This window comes from Mesoplodon mirus, assembly GCF_964341445.2.
Source record: "Mesoplodon mirus genome assembly, chromosome: 12".
NCBI classification, from domain to species: Eukaryota; Metazoa; Chordata; class Mammalia; order Artiodactyla; family Ziphiidae; genus Mesoplodon; species Mesoplodon mirus.
This window is the reverse complement of record NC_138988.1, coordinates 74379210-74391532: the sequence shown is the minus strand read 5'-3', so window position 1 is coordinate 74391532 and position 12323 is coordinate 74379210. Positions and strand designations below refer to the sequence as shown.

At 47.1% G+C, this 12323-nt stretch overlaps 1 protein-coding gene across 9 annotated transcripts in view; it reads left to right on the top strand.

Annotated features, from left to right (window-relative positions):
* Window positions 1-12323, top strand: part of TRERF1 (transcriptional regulating factor 1) — a 204830-nt gene that overhangs the window by 108398 nt on the left and 84109 nt on the right. Inside the window, exon 1 of one of the 9 annotated variants that reach the window (XM_082637836.1) lies at window positions 5341-5438. The exons of the other annotated variants lie outside the window; for them this stretch is intronic. The gene's annotated coding sequence lies outside the window, so the exon portion shown is untranslated. Of the gene's footprint in view, window positions 1-5340; window positions 5439-12323 lie in introns of those variants that run through there. 9 annotated transcript variants of the gene reach the window in all.

Sequence of the window (12323 nt, the reverse complement as noted above, 5' to 3'; positions counted from 1 at the left end):
TGTACTCGTCAGAGAAAGTTCCAGAAAGAAATTGATCATTTCAGAAGAATCTTCAGAATGTTAACTTAATGTGATCTGATAAGAGAGTTTTCTTTCTTGCTCATGTTCATGGCTGGGGAAAGGTGACCCTTCTGAAGCTTTTTGAGTGGTGTGTGAAGAAGAAACAAAGCTAAGGAAGGGGGAAAATACCAGCTGTAAAAGAACAAATAGATCAGTCTGCGTGCCGATGAATACATCTGAACGTGGCAGCAAGATTCCTGTTTGGGCAAATCAAGCATTGCAGTTGGAGAATATGCTCAACCTTGTGTGATGGTCCTGGTGAACCCCCATCCCTCTCTGGTCTGCCTGCCTGCCCCCCACCCAGGTTACTCTTGGGGTACTTGTCCATCCCTTGCAGCTTTCACTCCACACTCCTTATGAACTAGAGCAGGAATGGGGTGGTGTGTCTGAGTCACAAAAAATTGTGAATCATTCTTGAGATGAGGGAGCCCTGAAAATGTGACTCATTTCTGTAGCATGTACAGGTAAGAAATGGCTGTCTGGTTGTGACTGGCAACTGCCATATAATTTCTAATTTTGACTTGGTTGCTGTTGTTTTGGGGGATGGGATCAGACCTGGCCCCGGGTGGGTGCAGCGTGGAAGGACGCGGTGCCATTTGGACCCGGTTCCTGCCTTTCAGCACTTCGCCACCTGAAGGAGGCTGAGGCATGTCCATATTTGCAGAAAACATGTCGGTTTGAATGTGTATTAAGTGGTAAACTGAAAGATGGAAATCTTAAGCTTAATCAAAATTAAAATATATTTTTCCTAATCACATATCCAAATAAGTGCTGGAGGGAGGCTGTGGGGCCCAGCCAAGTAGCGTCCAGATTACATCAGTCTGTATTAGGAGGAGCACTGGGCTAGTTCATACATTGTGTTTCTGTTTACACATCTGCTCTGTCTTAGTTGGTGTGTCAGCCTGGATGAGCTGGCTGAGTCTGCACACCTGTTATGAAATTCAAGATTTGTTCAATGTAAATGCACTTGAGAAATATCCTTACGTACTTTTATTAGCTCATAACAGTAATCCAAGAAGTAAAGAAACATAATAATGGAATTTGCTCATTGTTCTTTCAGGTTTGGGTAAAATTTGTAGCTAGGCTAAAGTTGCCAGAGATCAGAAGAGGTTGCTGCATGAGGACCAACGACTGGACATTCAGACTTGACCTTTCAGAAATGGGGGTTGGTCATCTGAGCCTGTTATATTATGGACTGGGAGTGGAGGGTGTGAATAGGAAAAGAATAAGGGAAAATGGAGCAGTCTGGAGGCTGGTGCAAAAACTAGATGGAAATAGTAAGTGGGCAAAGAGGTGAAGCATATGTGGGGGGAGAGGAGTTGGGGATAGGAAAAGACCACAGGCATGCTTTTGGCTGTGAGTAACAGAAAAGCAAATGAATCGTGGTCTGAGTAACACATCCTCTCATAAAACGAGAAGTTGGGGTGAACACGGTGGTTGTCTGGTGTTGATCTGGCAGTTCAACGATGACGTCAAGGACAGGAGTTTTTTCAGTTTCTCTGCTTTGCCCTCCTTAGTGTTTTGGCTTCTTGTCTTCTCAGTTCTGGGAGTAAGATGTGGTTGCCCCAAGCTGCAAGGGAGGCTGTGAAGGGATTAGTAAGCTTTTCCAGCCTTGGGAGTAGAGGTGGGCAAGAGGGGTTAGGAATAGCTGGAGGGTTATCCAGACAGCCGTTGGGCATAGACCAGCTGTGAACAAATAAAAATAAAAACAAATACTATGTTGAATCATCACCACAAAAAAAACAGATGCTCCTAGGAGTTTCCTACGTGTGAATGGTGTTCAGTACAAGCGTGTTATGGTGTGGAAGGGCATCTTGTAGGTCCCATTCCAGCAACGTGGCTGATCACCACCAAAGTCTGTGTGCAACACTGCAGGCTGGATTCAGGGAAAGCCATCTGAAGTCCTGCTTGGCGGGAATGGAGCATAGGGAGGGAGGAGGCAAGGTAGCACCGTTGTGGATCTACCTTTGCTCCAGTTTCCAGCCCATGATTCTCAGAAGCAAGACAGCTGCTTTTCAAAGGTTAATGGTAGAGCTTGCTAATTTCTTTGTAAATTCCATTTTAATGAATAGATGCATTTAACTTAGGACACTGAGCTTCTGGTAGTAGCTCAAAGACTGATACCCCTTCGGCACCATTTTGAATTCCACACCTCTGTGCATGTGCATGTGCGCACACGTGTGTGCATGGCTGCACCCTCTATTCACATCCCTGTGGTCCAGATCTGTTTTTCTCGTTGCCTTACAGAATCCCGGTCTTGTCAGAGGACTGGTTCCCCTGCCCCGCACTCCCCAGTTTCTTCCCTCTTTCCTGTATCGGTGCCATACGGTGACGCTTCTTTCCCCATGGTGCTCAGTAGAGGCCAGCTCTCTGATCTGTGGCTCTTGCTGCTTTTGGTCATTTGGTTATTGTTGAGGGGACTGCCACTCACCCATAACAGTGAGTCAGATGCCTTTGATCAAAAAAAATGGAAGCCGGCTGGTTTAAATGCAACTCCTTGCTCTCCCTCTAATACTCTAGAGCAGGGCCTCTCAAACTTTCACATGCACATCAATCACCTGGGGATCTTGTTAAAGGGCAGATTCTGATTCAGGAGGTCTGGGGTGGGGCCTGAGACTGTACTTCTTTTTTCGGGCCAGCGGGGGGAGTGGAAAAAATTTTTTATTAAGTTTTATTGGAGTATAGTTGCCTTACAATGTTGTGTTAGTTTCTGCTGTGCAGCAAAGTGTCTGCACTTCTTCTTAGCTGCCAGGTGGTGATGATGATGCTGGTCCAGGAAGCAGGGATCTCAGCCCTCAACAAGATTTCAAGTGCTCAACAGCCACACATGGCTATGGCTACCACATTGGACAGCACAAATATTAAATATTTCCACTATTGCAGAAAGTTCTACTGGACAGCATTGGCTTAGAGTCTAGCCAGGGAGAGAAGCCTTTGTTAAGTAAACAGACAACCAAATAATGTGGAGCCATGGACAGCGATAAAAGATTTAGTAGAGGGAGTCTTGTCAACGAATAACCTAGTGGATAGGGAGCCAGAGTTTCCTTGAGGAAGTGATGGTTGAGTTGGAGTTGGATCAGGTGGTAACCAGGCTTGCAGGGAAGTTGGGGAGGAGAGTGGAGGAGAGAGAATCCCAGAGTTCAAGCACGTGAAAGTGCCTCAAGATTGCGCTCACGCTCGCTGGCATTCGATAAATGTCATTCCCCATGCACACTCGTGTTGAATGTTTAATCCAGAACTGTGTGGAAACACAGACCCTGGCTATCCCTGGTGAGCACAGGCTCTGGAGTCACATTTCCTGGGTTCAAATCTGCTTGCTTAAACTCTTAGTGCCTCAGTTTCCTCATCTGTAAAATGGGCAAAATAATATGTACACAGTAGAGCTGTGGTGAGAATTGAGTCAGTACCTGTAAAGCACCTAGGAGTGCCTGGTATACTGTAAATGCTATTGAGTTGTTGGCTGTTATCATTGTTGCTCCCCATGCCTGTGACTTGTGAGCAGGGGGCTGCCCTACCTCGAGCTCCTGGTAGAATCAAGGAGTATCTACTTGGTGCTGGCCCCAGCACTTGGGAGCAGGGCTTCTGGGCTCTAGGCTCCCACTTCCAGGTGAGCCAAGAGTTCTGAATCCCGGTGCCCCCCCTCCCCACCCTGCCCAATCCTGTCCTCTCTGCTTTTAATCCTCCCAACTGATCCCATAAATGGTTGGTTTGGCTATGCAGAAGGCACAGCAGTTGTAGTCATTTCCATGGCCTGTGAGCCATGTAGCCTAATAACAATCCAGCAAGGTCAGTCCCGACACTAACATGTCAGATTCACATCATTATGGATGTTAGGACTCCAGAGGTGGAAGCATCTCACAGACTTCTATCAGGCTGGAACCCCAGTGCCCATTCCTGTCCCCCACGATGTGTCACTCAGGCACACATGGGGTGTCTTGATGCCGTGCAGCTACCACAGCCGGATGGACCACTCACAGCTTTGAGATATCAGAGGGAGCACTCCCACCCTCCCATTTTACCTTTTTGGTTCCGGTGCTGCTGGGCCTGTGGTATGTGGTGGCCCTTATCTGGGTGGGGTCTCAGGGTTTAATCTCTTTTCCTGTGAGGGAGTTGAGGCCATTATCAGAGCCATGACCTTCTTCACTGGCCTGTCTCAGGTCTGTCCTGCTGCCAGCACAGAGCCAGCGATTTTTAGCACAGAGAGTGACCACTCTAAATGCTTGGGCCTAGACAGAGGATTTGCTGCACAGGATTCTTTCCCAAAGAGACGTTTTTTCTAACCAAGTCAAGACATCACCATGAATTGGCCCATCCAAGCAATTCTTTTTTGAAATGAGATTTGATGCATGAGATGGGCCTGTATAATATCATTAGATAATACAGTTGTTGAGAATATTAGAGTTGGGACTTGAGTTGCTTTAAAAGTTGAAAGGGGGTAGTAATGGTGGAAGTTGCTGAGATCACTGTTCTGGAAGGAATGAGTGTGTTAGTGGTTGCTGCCGGCAGGTCTTCTGGGCTGTCTGTCTGAGGCTTGCTGTAACCCCCCATGACTCAACCACCTTCAAATCGTTGGGTTCCACTTGCTTTTCCGAAGTTTTCTTCGTTTTATTTTTAGATTTCCACATTTATGCCTTCGGGGCTTCTTGGCTTGTGTATCACACACACGTTCATATGTCTGTGTGTGTATACACCCCTTTGAGCGCACGCACACACAGACACGCACACACACACATCTCTTTGAGCTACATGTGCCTGTATAGTTGTTTTGTTTTGTTTGTCTTTTTAGTGGTCCCAGCTGAAAGCCCATCTAGGACTACCAACCCCAAAGAAAAAATATCTTCGCTGTATCCTTGAAATATTCCATTTCCTTATGGCCAGGAGGTGGTCGGATGTGGCCGTTGGGATTCGTCACTGCCCTTGGCCTCCGTGTCTCTGCATCCGTTGGTGGGTGTCTGTGGGGCAATTTCCTCCTCACGTTAAGTAAGCACTGGAGGGGCCCATGTGGCCCTTGGAGGCTCCTATATTTTCCTCCCATGGAGGCTAAAGTCAGTAGCAGGGCCCCCTTTGGATCTTGTGATTTTTTTCCATCCCCTGTGCCAGTTGGAATGGGGGTGTACTTTTACTTAACAGTGGTGGGGACCCTGCATCCTTGCCCAGGGACTCAGGTCCGTTCTCGGGCGAGAAGAACCTTTATCTAGCTCCACAGGGTGGAGGGAGGCTGCTGGCTCTGACGTGGCTGCTGCAGGTTTGTGTCAGGCCAAGTGAGCAGCATCAGGGAAGGAGTTGGGTGCCTGACAGAACCACGTTACAGGACCTTCGGAAAACATCCCCTCGGGCGCCCCATGCACTTCTCAGGAGGAGGATGATAACTTACTCACGTAAGTAAGACCTTAAACCTTGACTGCAGTCATGAGCACCCCAAAATATTGCCTGAACCTCGCTCCCCAGTTTATAAGGACCCCAAGGATGATAAAAAGCAAGACGTGAAATAAGCTTGTGAAAATTGACACATTTTCCTTTGCTAATGATTTGAGTCAGGACCCATCTGAGTTAACACCAGCCAACGAACAATTGATTACTATTAAGGAACAAGCCCCTAAGCGATGAGTGCGCGCTTCTGTGCTGGGCTGTGAAAGCTCGGTTCATTTTGCCGCTCGCACACCTGACTTTTTTTTTTTTTTTTTTGGCTGTGTTGGGTCTTCGTTTCTGTGCAAGGTCTTCGTTTCTGTGCAAGGGCTTTCTCTAGTTGTGGCAAGCGGGGGCCACTCTTCATCGCGGTGCGCGGGACTCTCACTGTCGTGGCCTCTCTTGTTGCGGAGCACAGGCTCCAGACGCACAGGCTCAGTAGTTGTGGCTCACGGGCCCAGTTGCTCTGCGGCATGTGGGATCTTCCCAGACCAGGGCTCGAACTCGTGTCCCCTGCATTAGCAGGCAGATTCTCAACCACTGCGCCACCAGGGAAGCCCTCGCACACCTGACTTTTATGTGAACCTCTAAGCCCATCTCGTACTAGGATCTCCTTGGAGGCCAGGATTGGTTCATTTGCCTTCCAACAGTCCCTGGAACATCAGGGATGCTCTCTTTCTATGTGTATATCTTTGTTGGAAACACGACAGAGGTCCAGATCCATAAAAGCAGACCAGTTTCCTGTCCTTTGCTCTCAGGTTGGCACAAAGATGTGCCAAGTGCTCCATGGCATCACTGAGCCAGGTGCTCCATGGAAGGTCCCCTTCTTACCCAACTGGAAGTATTTTTCCAGCATGACCTGGATCTTAAAGGCCAGAACACAGCCTTCTGGAATTGTTAGAAAGTAGACACTGTGACAGGAAGGTAAATATTGACTGTCTTTAAAAACCAGTGGAAGGGGCTTCCTCAGGCCCTAAGTAAAGTGAGAGCCCTTTGAGCACATTTACAGAGGTCAAGTTCTCAGGGATGGAGAGGGAGGCCTAGAAAAGGAGCAAGAGCTGTCTCCTTGCCTTTAGACAGGACTGTCCCACCCGGTGGGGGGTTGGGACTGTCACCTGCCTACCAGGCTGAGGAGGGATGCTCCTGCCCCCCGCCCCCACCACATGAGGTTTCGCTCCCTTTTCAGAATCACCTGCAGCCCAAGGAGGTAAGGGGGCTCTGCTGTGAGCTTCACCTTGACCGTCTGAGAGAATCCAGTCACGGATTGCCTGTTTTCTGAGCTGTTGTTCTCTCTGTGTAGAAATCCCAGGAAAATTCAGAGTGAGCAAAGCTTCCTTGGGCTCAGCCCCTACACTACACCTCACCCCGTACCTCACTGGGCCTCTTCTTTCAAAGATGTCACACCTGGTTTAGACCATCTCTTGACTTTTGCAGGAAAAGGATGGCTAGTGACGCACATTTGACTTCTTTGGAAACAAATTCTCCATTCCCAACTCCCTGGCAGAGCTCAAGGGAAGTGGGGAGGCTGAGGGCAGAAGGGACTGTCCACGCAGATGTGTGGGTTGGGAGAGCACATGCCTCTGGCAGCGCTGCTAGTCTGGCTTTACCTGGGACTCAGAGGGGCCTGGAGGTCAGACCCTACGCTGGGCTCTGAATCCCTTCCTCTCCTCTGCTCAGGGACCTACAGCACCCAGTGGCCCTTCATTCGGCATCTGTGCTTTTGCCCCTTCTGGCTTAGTGGCTAGCAGCTGGGGAGCTTTTCTGAGTGACCCTTAGGGAACTGGTTACTAGTCGGGGTGGCCCATTTGTCATTCAGTTAATCTGAGGAGGGGACCTGCAGTCTCCTACCTGCAAGGTGCCTGTGCGTGGGAGAGAGGGAGTGAATGAGAGAGAGTGTGTGTAAGTGTCAGTCTTCTGTTTTCTTACTTCCAGTTAGTCCCCATTTTCAGCCTCACTCCCCACCCTTCCCCACGACTGGCATCCTTGCTTCTCTCACCCTCTGGAGTTTACAGAGCAGATCACACCCTTCTTGTCCGCATCTTTCTCTGAGCATTTGTCTTGCTATCTCAGTTATGCCTCTTGGCCATTTGCTGTCGTCCTGTAACGGGCTAATTGCCTCTTTTCTGTTCTTTTCAATGTTGTAAGTTTATATAATTTAAAAAATTCCTTTACTGTCATTTTAGTGGAGCCTTAGAAGGAAAAGGAGATCAACACATGTTTTCAATCTACCGTTTTTTTAACCAGAAGACCGTGGCATAATTTGGAATCACTTCCTAGAATTCCACTCTATTTCTATAGCTGCTATTTACCCTGTCTTGGCATTTTACATATTTATACTTTGCCCGCCCCCCTCTACCTGTCCATTAAAAACAGCATATGAGCATCTTTGTAACTAAATCTTTAGGCGTATTATGATCTCCAAAGGGTGAATTTCTGTAAGTAGAATGTCTGGGTCAAAGGATATGTTAAACTTTAAGGTATTACTGGTGCATATTGCTAAATTTCTCTTCATAAATATGACACTAATTTGCATTCCCACTAGCCATAGATGAATGTGCTTGTTTCTCCACACTCTTGTTGATACTGGGTGTCTTTGAGCATGTATGTTTGGGTATATAATGTGAACATTCTGTGGGATAGATCTCTGGCTCAAAATGCCTGCATATCAAAGTTTGGATAGACATTAGTCAACTTACCATCAGTGTATGAGCATGCTTGCTTCTTCCACATTTTTACCAACACTGCACTATGATATAAAAATCTTTTCCAGTTTAATAGGTTGATTTTATTGATTTCTCCCGAGGTTGAGGATTTTTCATGTATTTATGCCATTTGTATTTATTCTTTCATGGACTGCTTGTAACCCATTTTTTTCTTTGTGTGTTTATCATTTTCTTGATTTTAAGCTCTCTTTATATATTAAGGATATTAATATGGATATGACAAATTGTTTTTTAAGTTTTGTTGATGTTTCATTTTGTTTGCCTTTTTTGTTTGTTTACATATCCAACTGATAAGTTTTTTTCTTTTTTATTTCTGAGATACACATTTTAAAGTAATAACTAGAATTATGACTTATAACATTATACCAGTACATATAAGATTTTAGAAATTTCATGTAATGTCTGAAATATTTATATTAACATATTTCCATACAAATATCCCAAAGAAAGTTTAGTATTAGTTGTTTTTTTTGTTTGTTTGTACTGCAGGTTCTTATCAGTCTGATAAGTTTTATTATTAAATTTTTGTTTAATTTTTATTTATTTTTGGATGCACTGGGTCTTCATTGCTGCGTGCAGGCTCTTCTCTAGTTGCAGAGTGGGAGCTACTCTTTGTTGCGGTGCGCAGGCTTCTCATTGTGGTGGTTTCTCTTGTTGTGGAGCACGGGCTTTAGGCGCACGGACTTCAGTAGTTGCGGGCTTATTGCTCTGTGGCATGTGGGATCTTCCTGGACCAGGACTCGATCCTGTGTCTCCTGCATGGGCAGGCAGATTCTTAACCACTGTGCCACCAGGGAAGCCCCTCTGACTGATAAGTTTTAAACAGTAAAGTTTATCAGCCTTTTGCCTCTGTGGTGTGCTTCCAGAATTACCTGAACCTTGGGCTTCTGGGATGTCCTTTATTTCTTCATTTGACCACACCTGAGGGATGGGCTGGCTGCACATGTGAATGTGACTGAGTTCCAGTGTGGTCCTCAGGTCCTGCAGAAGGAGGACAAGGTCACCATGGATAGTTCTCCGGGGGCTGCTTAGCCGCAGTGGGCGTGGGAGGTTGGTCCTGGGGAAGACGCAGCCCCACCTGAGACCCAACGTTATTGACCTGGGATGCGGCTGGCAGGAGTGTTTCAGGACCCACCTCACATTAGGATGATCCAGAGGCAGAGGGTGAATGTCATGAGGGGTATGGACGTGATGTGGACAAGCATGGCTGCTAATCTCAGTAAGCCCCTCCTGCCACTAACAGCTGGCCTCAGGGCAGAGGTGTTGCTCACTGGGAGCAGTGATTAAGAGGACGGGGGCGGGGGGCTTCCCTGGTGGTGCAGTGCTTGAGAGTCCGCCTGCCGATGCAGGGGACACGGGTTCGTGCCCCGGCCCGGGAAGATCCCACGTGCCGCGGAGTGGCTGGGCCCGTGAGCCATGGCCGCTGAGCGTGCACGTCCGGAGCCTGTGCTCCGCAACGGGAGAGGCCACAACAGTGAGAGGCCCGCGTACCGCAAAAAAAAAAAAAAAAGAGGAGGGGCTCTTCCTGTCCAAATCTGTTCTGATTGAGCCTAAGAGGAAGTCAGGATAAGACAAGTGGGACCAGGGCTTTAAAGGGCCCACATTAATTTGGTTCAACTCAGGCTTTCTGTGATAAAAGCACAGAACAGCCTCAAATGACACAGGACAATGTTGCTTCGATGGCTTTACTTCCAATTTGTGTTTCTCCCCAGTGCTTACCTTACCAACTTGCCTCCTGCCTCTGCATTTTCCAGATTTACCCCTGGTGAGACGTGCTTGGGGAGGAGGCCGAGGGGGGCGGATGCTGGTAAATTGCATTCAGAGCATAAGCTGGGGACTTCCAGGATTGAGGGGACTTGGAGCTTCATTTTCCCCAGCCATTAGTCCATGCGCTAGAAATAAGTTCTGTTTCAGAAATGTGTGAACGGTGCTGAAGGGATTTTCTTGAACTTTCAGCAAAGTGAGTTCTTCAGACCTGTTTGAGATACTTTGACCAAACCTTCAGAGTGGCCTTTAAGATGCTGTCTACTATGGGGTGGCTATTCAGATGTATAATTCTATGTTGACTCCTAAAAATTAGGGATAGGAATTGGGATGTAAAAACCGTAAGAAGCTGGATTGTGATCATTACAAAACTGCTACTTCCTTCTGCTCCTCAGAAACACCAAGTTCACTCCCATCTCCAAGCCTTTGCCCCTGCCGCTCCCTCCGCCTGACCTGCCCTCCCCCAGATCTGGTACACTTGACTCCTTGTCTTCATTCAGGTCTTGCTCCAATGTGGCATTCTCAGAAAACCCTTCTGCACAACCCTAGTTAAGGTAGCACACCCCCGCCCCCACTGTGCTATTCTCTCTCATATTGCCTTATTCTCTTTTCTTCATAGCAGTTACAATATCAACGATAATAGTAATAGCTAATATTAGGGAGTATCAACCATGTGCCAGACAGTGTTATAAAAGCTTTACTTGTATGAATACATTTGATCCTCGCATTAAGTGTATGAGAAGAATATTATTATTCCCATTTTACAGATAAAGAAATCAAGTCCAGAGAGAAGTTAATGTAATAGTTTGGCCCTGGGAGTCTTCTATTCAGTAAACATTTATTAAACACATATTATGGACCAGGACCAGGCTCTCTGCTAGGATTAGGGGATCCAAAAATGAGTAAGTCATTGTCCTTGCATTCAAGTCATCAGAAGACCAGTGTTCCAGACCAGGCTGGGCCAGTGACTCCTCTCTGAGACCCTGGAGCAAGTTGCTTACACAGATATATGTGCTTTAATTTTCCCATCTGTAAAATAGGAATAAAGGAACCTGCCCCAGCTAGTCCTCTGCATTCTTGGAAGATTTGTTGGTGAAATCACTTTGAGATGTGCACAGGGTGATGCAGATGCAGGGAGCCATTGGGCATCCTCACTCTGGGACTAGTAAACAGCAAACATATTCTCTCTTCCTACCTGGATGAGGGAAAGGTAGATAATTAGCCACCACTCATCTCTGTCTTGATGGTACCAAGTCCTTATCAGATTTCACCCCCTTCCCTTACTTGCAGTCATTTTGTGGTATCAAGCAATTCTTAAATGTCTAAAAGAGTCTAGCTAGAATCTCAAAATCAATTTTTGGTCCATTGATGTAAGAGATGTTGTACTTATATAACTGGTCAATAGGATTATGGTATGTAGGGCAGCTGTCCCATCTGATTGAAAGTGGTGAGTTTTATTTTCCAGGGACCCCAAAATCCCTTGCCTACTGATGGTACTTTTTTTTTTTTTTTTTTTTTTTTGCGGTACGCGGGCCTCTCACTGTTGTGGCCCCTCGCGCCGCGGAGCACAGGCCCCGGACGCACAGGCTCAGTGGCCATGTCTCACGGGCCCAGCCACTCCATGGCATGCGGGATCCTCCCGGACCGGGGCACGAACCCGTGTCCCCTGCATCAGCAGGCGGACTCTCAACCACTGCACCACCAGGGAAGCCCTGATGGTACTTTTTTGAAGGAAGTTCTTATTCATCATTAGGCTACCAGCCTGGCTGTTTAATTCCAACAGCTGGTGTTATTCTGAAACCAATGCAAGAGCACTGTTTTGGTTACTGTGGGTTTTGCCAAGGCCATTAATTAAAAACAAGCTCGTGATAATGGATGGGATGTTGGTATGTGATGGGGAAACAGCCCTGTGGAAAGGGATTCTTGCTCCTTGTCATCCTCTTGAGATGGACTTTAAAGAATGGGTGACCAGACCTTTCAAGTAAAGCAGGCCAACATGTCCCCATGTAGGAGGAGGACCCCATCCTCCTAAATAGTATGTGAGAGGGAGCTTTGGTCCCTGGTTCTTGCCCTGGGCCTCACCCGCCTTTCTATCATCATGGTTTGTTTCCTGTGTCTAATTTGTTGCATGATCTGTTAATAACCAAACATGCCCTCACAAGCTGGGGAATATTTGCGGAGTGATAAAGCAATTATGTTATAATCTCCCACTTTCTAAAAGAGACAGGCATCAGGACTGCACACTCTGGGAAGCATCCAGGTGCCAGAGCCTGTTGATTCTGTTCTTTCATTCATTTGTACTGTTGCCATCCAACTGTAGGCCCCTGTCACCCCATCCATCCCCCACCCGTCCATCCTTCCATCCATCCA